The sequence below is a fragment of the Octopus sinensis genome, linkage group LG1 (assembly GCF_006345805.1).
Source record: "Octopus sinensis linkage group LG1, ASM634580v1, whole genome shotgun sequence".
Taxonomy (NCBI): Eukaryota; Metazoa; Mollusca; class Cephalopoda; order Octopoda; family Octopodidae; genus Octopus; species Octopus sinensis.
This window is the reverse complement of record NC_042997.1, coordinates 60,485,211-60,501,347: the sequence shown is the minus strand read 5'-3', so window position 1 is coordinate 60,501,347 and position 16,137 is coordinate 60,485,211. Positions and strand designations below refer to the sequence as shown.

The 16,137-nt window shown below is 34.1% G+C and overlaps 1 long non-coding RNA gene across 1 annotated transcript; it reads left to right on the top strand.

The window, feature by feature from the left end:
* The first annotated feature begins 4,394 nt into the window (after positions 1 to 4,394).
* LOC118762623 lies at positions 4,395 to 9,740 on the top strand. Its single transcript, XR_004998381.1, has 2 exons — positions 4,395 to 8,616; positions 8,672 to 9,740. It is a non-coding gene; the product is annotated as an uncharacterized LOC118762623 (long non-coding RNA).
* Positions 9,741 to 16,137: the final 6,397 nt, after the last annotated feature.

Sequence of the window (16,137 nt, the reverse complement as noted above, 5' to 3'; positions counted from 1 at the left end):
GGTTTCACATAAGGTTGCACACTTTATTAAAAATTAAATGTGAGATTCGTTTACCAAAAATATAGTCACTTATTTCATGAAAGCATATATTTTCTTAATTTTTAACTCTATTTATGTATTTATGGTTTATTTTACATACTTGTTAACTGCATTCCAAATTTTTATTTTGAGAAGATAATGAAAATAAACCACCAAATATGTAAATAATATATCTACAAAGTATTTCCTTGAATTCTAAATATTAGCTTAGTTTCATCTTGTGTGGCAGGGACATAAGTAATTCATAATGATAGCTTTGATGGTATGAATTGTTACTTATGAAAATAGCATACTTTTGATGTGGTGGAGTTTAGTAATGTATTGTGCTTATTAGTTGGTTTTGCTTAGTTATCTACTAAAGGTGGTATAAAATCCAGTCCTTGATACCACTTTTCCATGTTTCACATAGCTGGCATAAGATAAATATCTATTAAAAGACCATTAAAAAAATAAATGTCTTTTGAGATTTACTAGAAGAAAAAAGATTGAGAAAAAAAGATGTTTCTGATTAATATTAATTTTTCTCTAAGTACAACAGTTCAGTTAACAGTTAGGAATATAATCAGGAGAATAATCACTGTTAAATCAATAATTTACTTTCATACTATTATTCTCATTTTCTTCGTATACTTTATTTGACATATTTTCATTGATAATTCCTTTCTCAATACCATCTTCTATATATTGTGTATGAATTTCACGATTAATGATTCACAAAATAATAGTGATGGTGGTCATCATAAAGTTAATGATGAATGTAAAGATATTTATTTAAAATGAAATCATTGACTCATATAATCCCTGTTTAGAACTACAGAAATAAATTATATATATAAAATTAATACAATGTAATCCTTTAATAAATACAGAATTTTGTTTGCCTGATCAAGAGTAAATCTTATTTCTTCTTAGACTGATTGAACTTTAGTTTTGTTCTACTCTAACTTTATCTCCCGAAAGGTTAGTCCAACTATGAGATAATTTTGGGGTATCCTATCTTTATATTTAGAAATTCTAAACAGTCAGCATTGTGTCTTTTTAAAACTGTTTCTCATGTGATTGACTTTTTGGTGTTCATTTTTTAAAAATAAACAGTTAATTACTTCCTTATCATTGAATGGTGCTTGTCTTCTTATATTATGAGCAAGCTGATTGTTTTAGGAATTTCATACCATATTTATAGTTGGAGAATTTTAACACACCTTACCAAAATATTCTATTTCTGATGGATTAGGCTATGTGTTTGCTGTCCAAAGGATGCAGTTTAGGCTTCTATGCATATTGTTTGTTGAAGTGGCTCTACAATACCATCTTAGTTATATCTCACATGGTGGCATCAGCACATTGCTTATCAATTTTTTTTTTTTAATATAAATTCACTTCAGCACTACCCCACCAACATAGGTGTACATGACCCTTCACAGTCTCCAAACAGTCCACGTACAATTGATTAGAAACATTTTATTAATTAGATTGGCGAAATCTATTGTAGGATTATTTGATTTGTTCATTTTTGTGAATTTTCCAAACATTGTTGAAGTAGTCATCTTCAGAAATGAATTCAATGATCTTTGGTCTGATAGCACTTGATAAACTGTCTAAAGAGTACAAACTGAGATATAAAGATAAATTGAAATGTATCAGTCAAGGTACAGCTCAGAGGAGTTTTCTTTGTCAGTCAATTTGTGAGGAGGGATATTACTGCTTTTATTTGTAAATCATTGAAAAATAACTTTGGACTAGCTTAGTTTACCCTAAATCATTTATTGAGTTGGAAAAAAAATTAATGATAAAATTAATAGATGACTACATCAAAAATATCTCCAGTCCTGATAATACACTGTCTTTGTTCAGTTTCTCTTTTATTCTTGATTCCAAGATGGTAGATTTGGCTTAGGTTTCCAACTTGTGACATAGATCCCTTATTTATTCAGCTGCTCCTGATGTATGTAGTTGATTGTATTTGTGTGTAATGTATTTAATGCTGTTTATCTCAGTATCAAAACATAAACTTTTAAGTTGACCAATGAAGCTGTTTGGATCCTTGGGATTGTTTATATTTTTGTGTCAGAAGATTTAAATGAAAACTGAAACTTTAATTAAAAAAAAGTTTTTGATTAAAAGATTGGAATTCCTTTCCTTTTCAATTTTTGTATTTTGTTTTTCCTGCAAACATCAGCCCACAGATTATTTCTACCTGGGCATCAACCATACTAATCTCAGTATCCTAAGTGGGCCTGCAAAAGTTATGAGCATTGCTCTATCTCCTTTTACTAACTTGTATACATGCATACATGCACACACACACATACACACACACACACACGCACACACACATATACATGTGTGTAATTATATAAAACAAATTAATAAAACTAGGTATTTCCTGAATTTTTAAAGTTTGTAGTATTAATGAAGCATCCTATATTTTTAAATCACAAAGCTATTCTTAAGTTTTAGGTTACCTATAAACTAGATATTGTCAAATAAATAAACACAGTAGTTTTCAGTTTGGCAGATTTTTTTTTGTTTATTTGTTTAATTACTGTTACTTCAGGAGAGTCAAGAATACTTTATTTTTATTTTTTTTCTCTACCTAAATTTTTGTTTTGTGTCTTTGAATTAAAAATAAAATGTCCCCTTCTCATTCAATTGACTGAATAGGATTTTAGTTCTTACTGAACTATTAATAAAATCAAATTTCTGATTTATCATAACCTCTCTAGTTTTTTTTTTCATTCAGCTTGAGTGGGTTAGTGGAAATAGAATATAACCACAGATGTGTTATCATTTTTAAAAATTTTTTATTTATTTTATATATTAATAAGGCTATAGAGATTGGTCTATTACCAACAATGTTCAGCATATATTTCTCATATGCTAGATAGGCAGGCATAGACCTTTTTCTGTAAGGGAATTTAACTTGTGGAATTTTTGTTAGTAAAGTGACCTCACAGTAGCTTACAATAAGAAATCATTTCAAATGTCACTGTTTTGGAAGATTTCATGTCCAATCAATGCCTTATTCCAAGACCATTTATACTAGGCCTCATTTGCTATCATCATCATTGTCTAAAAAAAAATTGTAAAATAATCAACATATTCATATTTTTTCTTCATGTTCAATTATTATTATTATTATTATTATTATTATTATTATTATTATTATTATTATTTTATAATAATAATATTAATATTATTCATTTGTGTTCCAAATTTTGTTTTTCTTTCATACCAGAGTCATACCTCGATCATAACTTGATACTTGGGTATTTTCAAGTGTTCCATCAGGTGGATCTTTCGAGAGCATATTTTTTCCCTCATTATTAATTACATATACACACACATAAATTTAATTTTGCATTCATAAATACACATGCAAACATCAGTATACATACATATATATATATATAATATATATATATATATATATATATATTATATATATATATATATATATATATATATATATATATAAACTGTATACCTGTGTGTGTATGTGTTCATTCAAGCATTACTATATACTCACACACACACATATGCACACAATATATATAAACATGTGCACACACATACACATACACACATACTTAAATACACTATTATTGTTATTATCATTGCCATCATTTTTGTATTTAAAAGCTACAATTTTTTTTAATGTCTGGTTTCTATTGCTCTCTTATTCTGCAGTCCTTTCCTAGCTATCTCCCCCGTTCAGTTAATGTTCAACACATATGGCTGATCAACAATTAATATTGAAGGAGATCCGCACAAATCTAGGATAGGCTGCTGTCTGCCTTGTTTCTTGTTTATGTAGTCAGTAAAACAAACTGACCTCTGGTGCAGTTTGCATTTTTGCTCCAATCACTTGTCATGTGTTCAAAATATTGATTTATATAACAATTATTAACTGAAATACAAAATGGAAAAAAAAATTTAAAAATTTCTCTCTCATAACAATATTGAACCTTTTTATTAGCTTCCTCTTCTGTAAGAAATTGTTTGAAATGCTAAAGAGGTTATGCTAATAAACCTGCAGTTACTTTTGAATGAGCACAGACAAAGTTTCTTACTTGGTGTTTTCAGAAGGCATCGCTTAATGTTTGTGGCAATGTCACTGCTTATGTTGGTTGTCACCATTTTAATGCATCTTAATGATCATGTTGACAAAAGAAGTAAATGTAAAAATTAGCTCCCTCTTATTTAAGTAAAATTAAAGCAGAATTTAAATAATAGACATGATGATGATACAAAACTTTTTAATGATTTTGTTTCTTTATATCATTTACCAATTATTCTTGAATTCAATTATTATTATTATTATTATTATTATTATTATTATTATTATTATTATTTTATTATTATTATTATTATTATTATTATTATTATTATTATATGTAAGAAGTTAATATTATTGTCATCATCATCTGTGGGACCTAACTGCTTTGGATTTATCCTTTTGTGGTGCAACATAAAAGCATTATTAATGTTATCATCATTATTATTTGCACCCCTGCAGCCTATTAATAAAGGGTGCATCCATTTGTTTTGTGATGTAACAAAAGAATTATACATGAGATTTTTTTGTATTTTTTAAACTTTTTTTTTATGAAGAATATTTGCATTCTTCCCCCTTTACATGAGCATATGTTGTACTTCTTCCCTCTCAACTTTTTGGCCACTTCTCTTTACCTAAAGTCTCTTGATTTTTCACTCAGTCAGCTTTTCAGAACTGGTTATGGTATCTGAAACTTGTAGTAAAGGAAGTTGATTCTCTCCTTGTTTGCCATTGTGGGTTTAATTTTGGCAACTTTTGATGTGAAGTTGAAACACTGCTATAGAAGTGGGGGAATAAGATAAAGAAGAAAAAAAAGAAAGAAAAAAAGGAGAAATGTAACTTAAACCATCATTACTAAATTCATACTAACATTATCTCTAACCAAAAGTTGGTTCCAGCATGAAGCCTACTTTTGGTTTGTTTCCTCCAGATTAAGGTTATAAGGAAAAACACTGCTCTATTTTTTGTATGTATTTTTCTGTATATTTTCAACATCAATAATTTATCAATGTAGACAAATCACTAATGCAACATGTCTCATAAAATCAGGATCTGCATCTAATTACAATGAATTACAAACTTTTTTTACAAACTATGATAACTGGTGTTTTCTAAGTACTTCATCTGTTGCATCATTGAGCACCAACAGGTGAACATGCACATCAAAGTGATACACTAGTATAAAGAGAAAATAACAAAAAGAATCCAGAAAGAAAAAAAAAAGAGAACTTGTTTGTTTATTTTTTAATTGCCTTTCTTCTGCTTAAAAATGTGATAGGTTGACTGCCTCACTTTTTCTTTTTATATTTTAAAAAGTGTTTTAATTAAAACATTTTTTTTAAAAGTTCCATAACCAGTTTTTAGAAGTATGTGCTGGGAAGAGGAGCAAGAGATGTTTGAAGCTCTATTTGCTCCACTCTCTTAATACCTAGTTCCCATACTGGGCTCTACTGTTGCTCTCCTTCAATACCAAGATTCTGAAAGAAAATTAATATTCTTCCATAACCCACATTTTAATGCCCCTTCCCAATGTTGTTCATCTTGTTGTTGTTGTAAACTGAGCTTTCTTTGTGATCCCTAATGCTGATGGCTCATAATGCATTCAACTACACAATCCTTTAAGTGGTAAAGCGTTCCCGAATGTTTCTTTTTTTATTTTCTGCTTAAACATGAACATAAAAAAAAACATAGACAAAAATAAGCTATAGATTAGTTGTTGTTTTTTTTTACTTTCAGTATCCGCATTATATCAAATTGAACATTATAATAGATTAATTTCTTATCTATATTTAACTGCTGTTAATATTTTATCTACTACATTAAAAAAAAATTTTTTATCTTTTTTAATGAACTCACTGATGTGTAACATCTTATGAAATGACACTATTATTTAATACACTGCTATTGAATGTCAGAAGTTGATTATATTTGTTTGTGAGAATCAACTAATAGAGACCAAGCACATACATTGTATTAAAGAATTTTGGCATTGTTACATTGGTTAATATAAGTTTTATATTTGGTTCAAGTTTTTGTTTTTATATAATATTACACTTCATGTTTGGATAACAAAATTTATAAGCTAAGATAAGTTTATGTGCCATATGAGTTCTGACATTCTGAGCAGAGTTATTGTCAGTGTAGAATCATGACTAATCTCCTTGGTTCCTAGTCAAAAAAATTTTTTTGTTTAATTAGATGGTTGACACCTCATTTACAATGTTTTATTCCAATTGAGAAATCTTGTTTCTGCTCCACCAGGTTTAACTCTACTTAATTAACAGACATTATTCAAGGAATGTGGCATATGCAAATCTACAAACTTAGGTTTCAGTAATGCAACAGTTTATAATAATAATAATAATAATAATAATAATAATTGGATATCAGCATGTAAGAATTTCATTTGCCTCATAGTTTCATAGTGGTCATTCAACTTCATTATTTGGAAGTATTGTATCATATCGGTGTAATGATATTCAGCATAGCCACAACTCATTGGCTGGAACCAGTAAAGGAATAGTATAAGTTAGGAAGTAGAGAGGGTTTTCTTCATATGTACTACTAATATCCTTTTAGAAAGAGGCTTGGACATTGCAATGTCTCACTTCTTTCAACTGTAGAATTGTGATCTTGTGCCTAAGAAATCAGTTTTGAAGGATTTTATGTTGGCCAAATAAGTCACTCATTAACTTTTGTACTGGCAAACCTTTTTAACTTCCCAATCAGAAAAATAAGATTTTCAATTCTTTTTAAAACACGATCTAGAATTTTCCTTTTCACCACGAGGTATATATATATATATATATACATACATATGTTACAGAAGTAATTTAGTTCTGATGTCAAATGTTGTAGTGTTAACTCATTAAGTATGTTCTCTAATCATAGAAACTGTTTATACACTGCCTCCATTCTATTTTCATAGATTCCCTTTAACATTTGAAGGACTGTGAAGATTGTTATTATGTAATCATTGTCATACACTCATTATCATTGTATATAACATCAGTATCTTTGTTACTGATTATTCTTGTAGGCAGACTGAAAGACTAATTGTTGGGAAGCTTCAAAGCTTTTATCAGTTATGTATTTTTTTTTTGGTGTGTGTGTCTGAAAGAGAGAGAGAGATAGAGAGAGAGAGAAATTAAATTTATACATTTCAATACAAAACATTTTGTCAAGTTTGAAAGGTGACACATATGTAAAGAACTTTTCCTTTTCTAAAAAATTAATCTGTTGCCAGTGCAGACTTTTTGTTGAATGTGTGCAATGTTTAAGGCTGAAAACTGTTTATAGATGAGGATATATTTGTTGTCAAATTGCTACTGCTTCAACCACCACCACCGCTACCACCACCACTACTACTACTACTACTACTACTACAAAATTATAAAAATTTTCCTTTTACACTTGCTACAAGGAAGATAGCTTTTGTGTTGATAGCCCATTACTCTTTACACTCAGTATAGCATAAAGTAATTTACACCTGAGTGTTGCAGTGATTGTGTGGAGAAACCATTGGACTTTTCGCTCTTATCCCTCATATTTTGCTGCAAGAGTTATCATTATCGTCTGCTGACAAGACACCTAACTAATAGGTACATAAAGCTTTTAGGGTTTTTTTCTCTTATTGCTATACTATTAAGGTAATACTATTATTGGTAATAGTGATCAATTGCTGCACTAAATACTTATTACTCTTGCCTAACCTGGTTCTACAATCAAACACTGCTGGAATTCGCTTCACTTTTTAATTCTCTGTGATCTGTTTATTAAATAAGTAGTGGTGGTTATAATTTGCTTAAGCAGTTTACTTCATGGTATTCCTTCATAAAATTTTGTGACTTTATTATTATTTTTTTTTTTGGTGGGAGTGGTCGTGGGGCAACCGAAAACATAACGTTATTAGTTTGTTACTTTTCATTTGCTTTGGATTCAATTTAGATAAAGGAATTAGATGTTAAATTAGTTTTGTGTTTTCTTAAACACTGTAGGATAAACTGCAAAGCATGTGCACACACACTCACTCACGTATATATATAACTTATTGTTCCGTTAAGCCTAAGGTCAACAAAAAAGTACTCCATGCAGTGAAGATTAGTATCATTTTATGTACACTGTATAAAGATACCAGCTACTGAAAGTTTCTTGCTTCAGAGATGCAGGTGTAGGCAGGTTTTTATAACACGCCTTGTGTCTTCAAGCAATCTCTAACTCTGAGCACGTGTTCTGTTCAATTTGTATATCAGGATGCTGATACAAGAGAAATCACGAGCAAAAAAAAAAACAGCAGAAGCTACATGTAAAGAGTGAAAGTGAGAATAAACACGGAAAAAGAAAAGAAAAATAGAAAATTAGAGTTATTTCCCCTTCGACTGTAAAGCCATAATTAAGCTTGTAGAATAAATAGTACAACGAGGGGGTCCAGGGTAGAATAATTCAATACAACTGTCTTGCAGACTTTAGACACACGCACACACACACGTGTGTATATATATATATATATATATATATACGTATATATTTATATATATATATATAATATATATATATATATATATATATAAAAAGTGCTACTCAACATGTGTATATTCTAGGTCAGTTGAAATTTAGGTCTTCAAATTGCAATGTTGATAAATTCTTTTAACAACAGTCTACACATTAAAATGGCAACTTCAGGTCTGGCTATGTTATATTAATCTTTATCATCTTATATATATATATATATATATTGTGTGTGTATGTGTGTGTGTTTCCATTGCTCTCTCTCTCTCTTTCTCTCTCCCTTGCGTGCTGAAAGTTGCTTTTTGATGGTTGGCATTTTTTTTCGTTTTTGTTAACCAACTGTATAACTGGAACTGATTGTGAGGATGTTTGTACTAGAGTGGTTGTGACCGTCTACATCATGTTAATGATATGCATTAAGCTTTATAGCGCCAATGTGAATATGAAGAAAACATTAAGAAAATGTAAAAAAGCTAAAATATAAAAAAGAATAAAAACTTCAAACTATGAAAAGATTGGACAAAAAAAAAAAGAAAGAAAAGAAAAAGAAAAGAAAGAAAATATCAAAAGATGTGTATGTTTGCCTAGATGTGCAATCTGTCATATCTGTAAGAGTTCATCACTTGAAAGCTGGGTATTTGAAGCTGTGCAGTACATTTCTTTGAGAAGTTTTGTATTGTTGACAGAAGCAAGTTACCAGCCACTAAACACAAATTGATACTGTGAAAAAACAGTAGTTTTGGTGGTGCCACTAAAGAGAAAGACTGATAAAGTTTCCTACAAAAAAAAGCTGGATGCAGGAGGTTGTAATCTCTTGCTAAACATCAATTCTTTACCATTGTCCAGTGGCCCTTTTCCCATCTCCACCCTCACTACTGATCCCCCTCCCCCATGCCCCCTCCACCTCTCTTGCTTTACTCTCTTCACAAATGTGTTCATAGCAGATTGTAAGCTGGGCTGCATATTTTCTTCGTCCACTTGTTCTCTAGATCTAAATTTTAATAATCCATACCAATTCTGAATAACCATCACATTAGTGAGCAGGCGAAGCTACTTTACCTGCCTGTATGATGTATTATATCACTCAAATCTTCTAGGAAATACTGAATAAATGATTTTAGCAATTTGTACCAAATCATTTGTTAATGACTTATTAGCATTGCCCTATCATCTCTGCTTGATCAACCATTTGCCACTCTGTTTTTTTTTTCATCTTTTCATATTTACATCCATTCTTTTTTTTTCCTTTTTTTTTTGGTTGCCAAAAAGAATTTGTATATATTTAATATTCATGTTTGCTTTAATGTATGTCTAATAAAATTCCATTTTTTATTTTATTTTTGTAATTAGCCATGCATCTAAACGCGAATTTAGCAATAGCAATAGTTGCTGCTTTGAATTTACATGGTCAAATGTAAAAGATGACACTATAGTTTGTATTATAAACATGTTTGATACAAGCAGTCAAAGATAATTGACTGCATAGTTTCCTAATTACCAAAGGAATTGAAATAACACAGTATATTAATAGAGATAAGTTTTTTTTTTATTTCTTGTATAAGTTGGGGATCTAACCTATGGTTATAAATTGTCATGTGGGTGAAATTTTATGTAATTCTGTGGCAGAATATTGAAACAGCCACAATTTTCAGAGGCATAAAACTGTGTACACACACACACAAATAGATAAATAACAAACGATGGATAAATGTCAGTTCATTACAGTGGTTTCTAATGCATTTTTTAATAGATGAATGAGTACATTACATCATAGCAAAAAACCATTTTGATCAGATGATACATAGAATTTCAAACTATAGAACTAACCATGAACATGGTGGGAACACACCTAGACTCCAGCCTGTTGGGCATCCTAGAGTATACCAAACACTGTGCGCTTTGTAGCAGCCCCTATGTGTTAAATGCTCATAAGGGTTAAATTCTCTGTATGCATAACCTGAATATTTCACTGGATGTACTTCAGTACCCAGTATATTTATTCAACTAAAGATGGTGTTTACAAGTTAATTTGACCCATCCTGGTACCTATCATTTAAGTACCTGATTCTCTCTCGAATCCTTGATATTGTGTGTGTGTGTGTGCGTGCGCACTCAGTTGTAAATGTTAACTCTGTGATGGATTGGCATATCATTCAAGGTGAATGTTTGTCAGCCTGCCAAGCCAGCAGCGTAGCATCATCCACAAATACAAAGAAACACATTATGACCAGTGGTGTATAACATCTAACAGTCTAGTTGCTACAATGATATATGGACTTTGAATTATGTTGAATAAATTAGGAAGCAATACTTGATATATATATATGATTTATTTAAATTGAATGCTTATCTTGCAACTCAAGTTTCATGTCAGTGTACTCTTCAGGCAGTTATTGTTCCTGAAGATCACACTGACATGAAATTCAAATGTTAGGATAAACATTCATTTTAATAAACTATGATATATGGGAAAAGTTGGGCCGATTATATCATTTGTTTGTTAATGCTAGTATCATAAGTTAAGTAGTTTCAAATGGGGATTGAAACCAGATTTATCTCATAATATACATGAACAAAAATGTTGTGGGTTACACATACTCAAGGAAGCCAATCACTTGTCTTGCTTTTCTAATGGTAAATATGGCAAAACAAATATGATAGGGAAATTTGTTAAGCATCAGTCTTTTTTGTTCTTTCAATGATGTTTATATTTTTCACTGATGTACAGTCGCTGAAGATATATTTGATCATCATCATCATTGTCGTTTAACGTCCGCTTTCCATGCTGGCATGAGTTGGATGGTTTGGCTGAGGGCTGGCAAGCCAGAAGGCTGCACCATGCTCCAATCTGATCTGGCAATGTTTCTACGGCTGGATGCCCTTCCTAACACCAACCACTCTGAGAGTGTAGTGAATGCTTTTTACATGCCAATGACATGAGGGCCAGTCAGGCAATACTGGCATCGGCCATACTTGAATGGTACCTTTTACGTGCCACTGACACAGGACCAGTCAGCCTGCACTGGCATTCACCATGCTCAAAGGTGCTTCTTATGTGCCACAGGTACGGGTGCCAATCAGGCGGTACTGTTGTCGGCCATGATGATGACTTCACTTGCCTCAACAGGACTTCACAAGTGCAGTTTATTGCCCAATGATTGAAGGGTACTCTTAAATGAGCTGGTTATGCTGCACTGGCATAGGCCACAGTTACAGTCTCACTTGGCTTGCCGGGTCTTCTCAAGCACAGCATATCTCCAAAGGTCCTGGTCACTTGTTATTGCCTCAATGAGGCCCAACATTCGAAGGCTGTGCTTCAACACCTCGTCCCAAGTCTTCCTGAGTCTACCTCTTCCACAGGTTCCCTCTATTACTAGGGTGTGACACTTTTTCACACAGCTGTCCTCATCCATATGCAACACATGACCATACCAGCACAATCGTCTCTCTTGCACACCACATCTGATGCTTCTTATGTCCAACTTTTCTCTCAGGGTGCTTACACTCTGTTGTGTATGCACACTGACATTACATATCCAGTGGAGCATACTAGCTTCATTCCTTGCAAGCTTACGCATGTCCTCAGCAGTCATGGCCCATGTTTCACTGCCATGTAGCATAGCTGTTTGCACACATGCATCATACAGTCTACCTTATACTCTGAATAAGAGGCCTTTGCCTAGGCTATTCTTATTCTAGCAGCTACGCTCTCAGAGCAACAACCCCCTGCTACTGACTTGGTCACCTAGGTAACAGAAGCTATCAACTACTCATAGTTTTCTGCACATTTTCAGTGTTTATTGCTCCTGAACATTTGCCACACAAAAAAACCTATCTTCCCAGTTAGCCTCCCTTTGATATTGCTGCACCTCTTATGTGTCCATAGCTTACACCGAGTACATCTTATGGAGTTTCTACCTCTGCCTTTTCTACAGATTGAGCAGGGCCATCTACCTGAAGGGATTTGTGGTTTCTCTGCCTTCCTACTTATTAAGACTTTGGTTTTTGCTAGATTGACTCTAAGGCCCTTCGATTGTAGACCTTGCTTCCGCACCTGAAACTTCTCCTCTAGTTCTGATAGTGACTCAGCTATTAGAGCAAGGGCATCAGCATAGAGGAGCTCCCAGGGGCATCCTGTCTTGAATTCTCCTGTTATTCCCTGGAGGACTATGATGAATAAGAGGGGGCTGAGGACTGATCCTTGGTGGACTCTTACTCCTACCTGGAATTCTTCACTGTACTTCTTGCCAACCCTCACCTTACTGACAGCATTCCTGTACATGGCTTGTACACAGCTCTCACTAACCACTCACCTATCCCTAGTTTCCACATTGACCACCAGATAAGGGATCAGAGGACCCCGGGAAAGGCTTTCTCCATGCCAATGAAAGCCAGGTACAGAGGTTATTTTTGGTTAGGTATTTCTCCTGTAACTGTCTTACCAGAAATATAGTGCTTTTCCCTGGCACAAACCCAAACTGCATCTCATCTAAATTATGACCCTCTCCATGACTTTCATTATCTGATTCAACAAGTTGATACCTCTGTAATTATTTGTATCTAATGCATCACCTTGTAACAGTTGACTATGGTGCTGCTACACCAGTAATTGGGTATGACTCCTTCATGTATCACCTGATTGACTATACGGGTGACTAGACTATAGCCGACACGACCAGATATTTCAAGCATCTCTGTGGTGATTCCTGATGGGCTGGAGCTTTCCCTGTCCTCATACCCTTAATTGGTTTATCTGCCAAGGTACTGTCAATTCTCTCCTACGACATCATGATTCTCTCTCACACACTGTCTTGCAATATGAAACCCTTCAAGTCTTTGGTCCTCATGACACAGAACATTGGCAAATTTTTTCTTATTTGCTTCCCCTCTGGTTAAGAAAACCTGTCTCCTAGTTTCCCTTCTGGCAATTCGATACAATTTCCTGCTACTACTGTTCTTCCAGTCCTTCCATGCCTGTTTCTTTTCCCTAATGGCCCTGTCAACTACATTGTTCTACCACCACATTACCTTGGGTCGAGAGGGGACTTGGCACCATCCACAGATCTGCTCAGTAGCCCTCAACAGGTTTTCCCGTAGAAACCTCCAGTTGTCTTCCACATCATGTGATGCTATATCCCCTTCAATTTTGTCAAAATCTTTGAGTAATACGTCTCTAAATCTCTGACCATTCACAGGATCCTTAAGCTTCCAGACCCTTCTCTATGGTAGCCATCTTCTGGGCATCCATTTAGCCCTGATCCTGAAGTTGCTAACTACTAATTTGTTGTGGGGGGGGGGGGGGCATTCTTCACCTGGGATGGTTTTGGCATTTGTAAGTAGCCATCTTTCCCATTTTCTGGCGAGGATGTAATCAATTTGAGTAGTGTGTCCATCAGATCGGTAGGTGAATAGGTGGCTGGCAGGTTTCCTGACATAAGTATTACAAACCATTAAATCATTTGCATTGCAGAACTCCAGCAGCCTGGTTCCCTCCTCATTGCAGGAACCAAAACCATAGCCTCTGGAAGCCCTCTGCATGTCCATTGAAGTTGCCAGCTTCAAAGAGAAGGTTCCTCTCCTTCATTGACAAAGTAGTCTACAAGAGGGTGTCATAAAATCTGTCTTTCTGTTCATCAGATAGCCCTGGCTTAGGAGCATAGGCTGAGATAATGGTTGCTAAACCACGTTGCAGCACTAATCTAATCTAATATTCTATCACAGACCCCCGACTATCTTGATTATCTTATCAACCCATTTCTCTGCAAGATGTATACCCACGCACCCGACCCCGTCAGTGTTCCCTGCCCAGAAAATCTTATACCTATGTTCTCTGCCTCTGAGGAACTTAGGAGAACTTCCTCTCCACCTTATTTCTTGGATGCAGCATAAATCTATATGTCTCCATTTAAGCATCTCAACAATCTCACCAGACCTACATTTCAGTGAGCCAACATTAAATGTGCCAACTCTGAGGGTGTGGGAGGTGTGGGCCAATGAGACCATAGTGGACTGCAGCATCATGTACCTGAAAAGAAAGCTCACATTTGGCAGAACTCATAAACATACAATAGCCTTCAGCTTGCATACACTACACCATCATTCTTTATGTGCTACATAATCACTACACTACATTGGAGATAAACCCTAAGTAGGGATGGAGATAAACACCTTTGGAGATGTTCATGAGAGAGACATCCGATAGAGGTCAGAGGATAGAGACTTCCTGTACAGGTGGTGGGGGTGGGAAGGGCAGACTATAACCAAGAGTTTTCGGTCAGCCAAACTGACAAAATTAGGTAAATGAATGAATAAATGACAACAATAATAAATGAGCATGAAATGGGGCGTGAAAGGTGGGGAATTGGATCAAGTGAAGGGATCTTAAATTTTTTTCTCTAAACATACAGCATGAAAGACAAAACAATGTCTACATAGATAGATAATGAAATGCAATAAGAAGGTAATTATGATCGACGTTGCAAAGGAGCGGTTTAGCTGTGTGTTAGGTTGAAAAACAGGGTCTCTTATCTGAATATCTGGTATTCTACTCCTTTTGGCGAGGTGTTAAAATATGAGGTAGGGGAATCTGAATGAGCTAGTTTATATAGGGTGGGGTAGTGAAGCGGGGTAAAGTGTTGGAAGAACCAAGTGGTTATCGAAACAGAGATCTTGTAGAAGCTTTTGAAGCATCGTCAGAGTTGTTTCTGCAGCCTCAGAGGGCTTTGGGTTTTTTGTCCCAACTTGCATCCCTGTAACTCGTTTTATCCAAAACCACCCTGTGGCCTTTTCTGCAACTTCAGTAATGGAGTTTATAGCATTCCTCTTTGTAACACCAGTAAGTTGGAGCCCAGTTAGAGCTTTGCAAAATGAAAACACCACAAATCCTAGGAAGCTCATTTCAGTTGCCTTGCAACAGGCCTGCTGGTCTCAATTTTATGCACTGCTCTACCAACTCCTGGTACTTGGCAGGCCTTCCCTCATAAGCCTTCTCCATATATTTATATATATATATATATATCAGAGGTAACTCCAGGTCTTCAGCATCACTCAGGCTGATCGCAGATTTCACATACATGCCTTCTCAAAAATTTCTATCCCCAAATGGCTTATTTTTTATATCTAGCATTATGTCTTTCTCCATTTCTAAGTTAAGGGTAGAAATAAAGCAACCCTGCAAAACACAACTGATCTTTACACAGCAATCAAATAATGACAGCTGAGTGCATGACAAACAGTGATCTGGCTGTTGCCTGTACTCTTGACAAGAGATGTCAGTCTTTTACATCTACCAGGCTTGTTTGTATTAGCCCGAGTTGCTGGATAAATTTTGTTCCCTTAAGAATATTGTAGAACAGAAACTTTTCATATATTGGAATTCAAATCCTAATCTCTATAGAAATTTATTACTTCAAGAAAACATTGAAATTGAATTACTTTTAATTTTTACAATTATAGATAACAACTTTGGCTGTAACTTCTGAGCCCAAGTCAGGCGAGTGTGAACAATGTTCAGAGAACGTCTGCTGCGATTG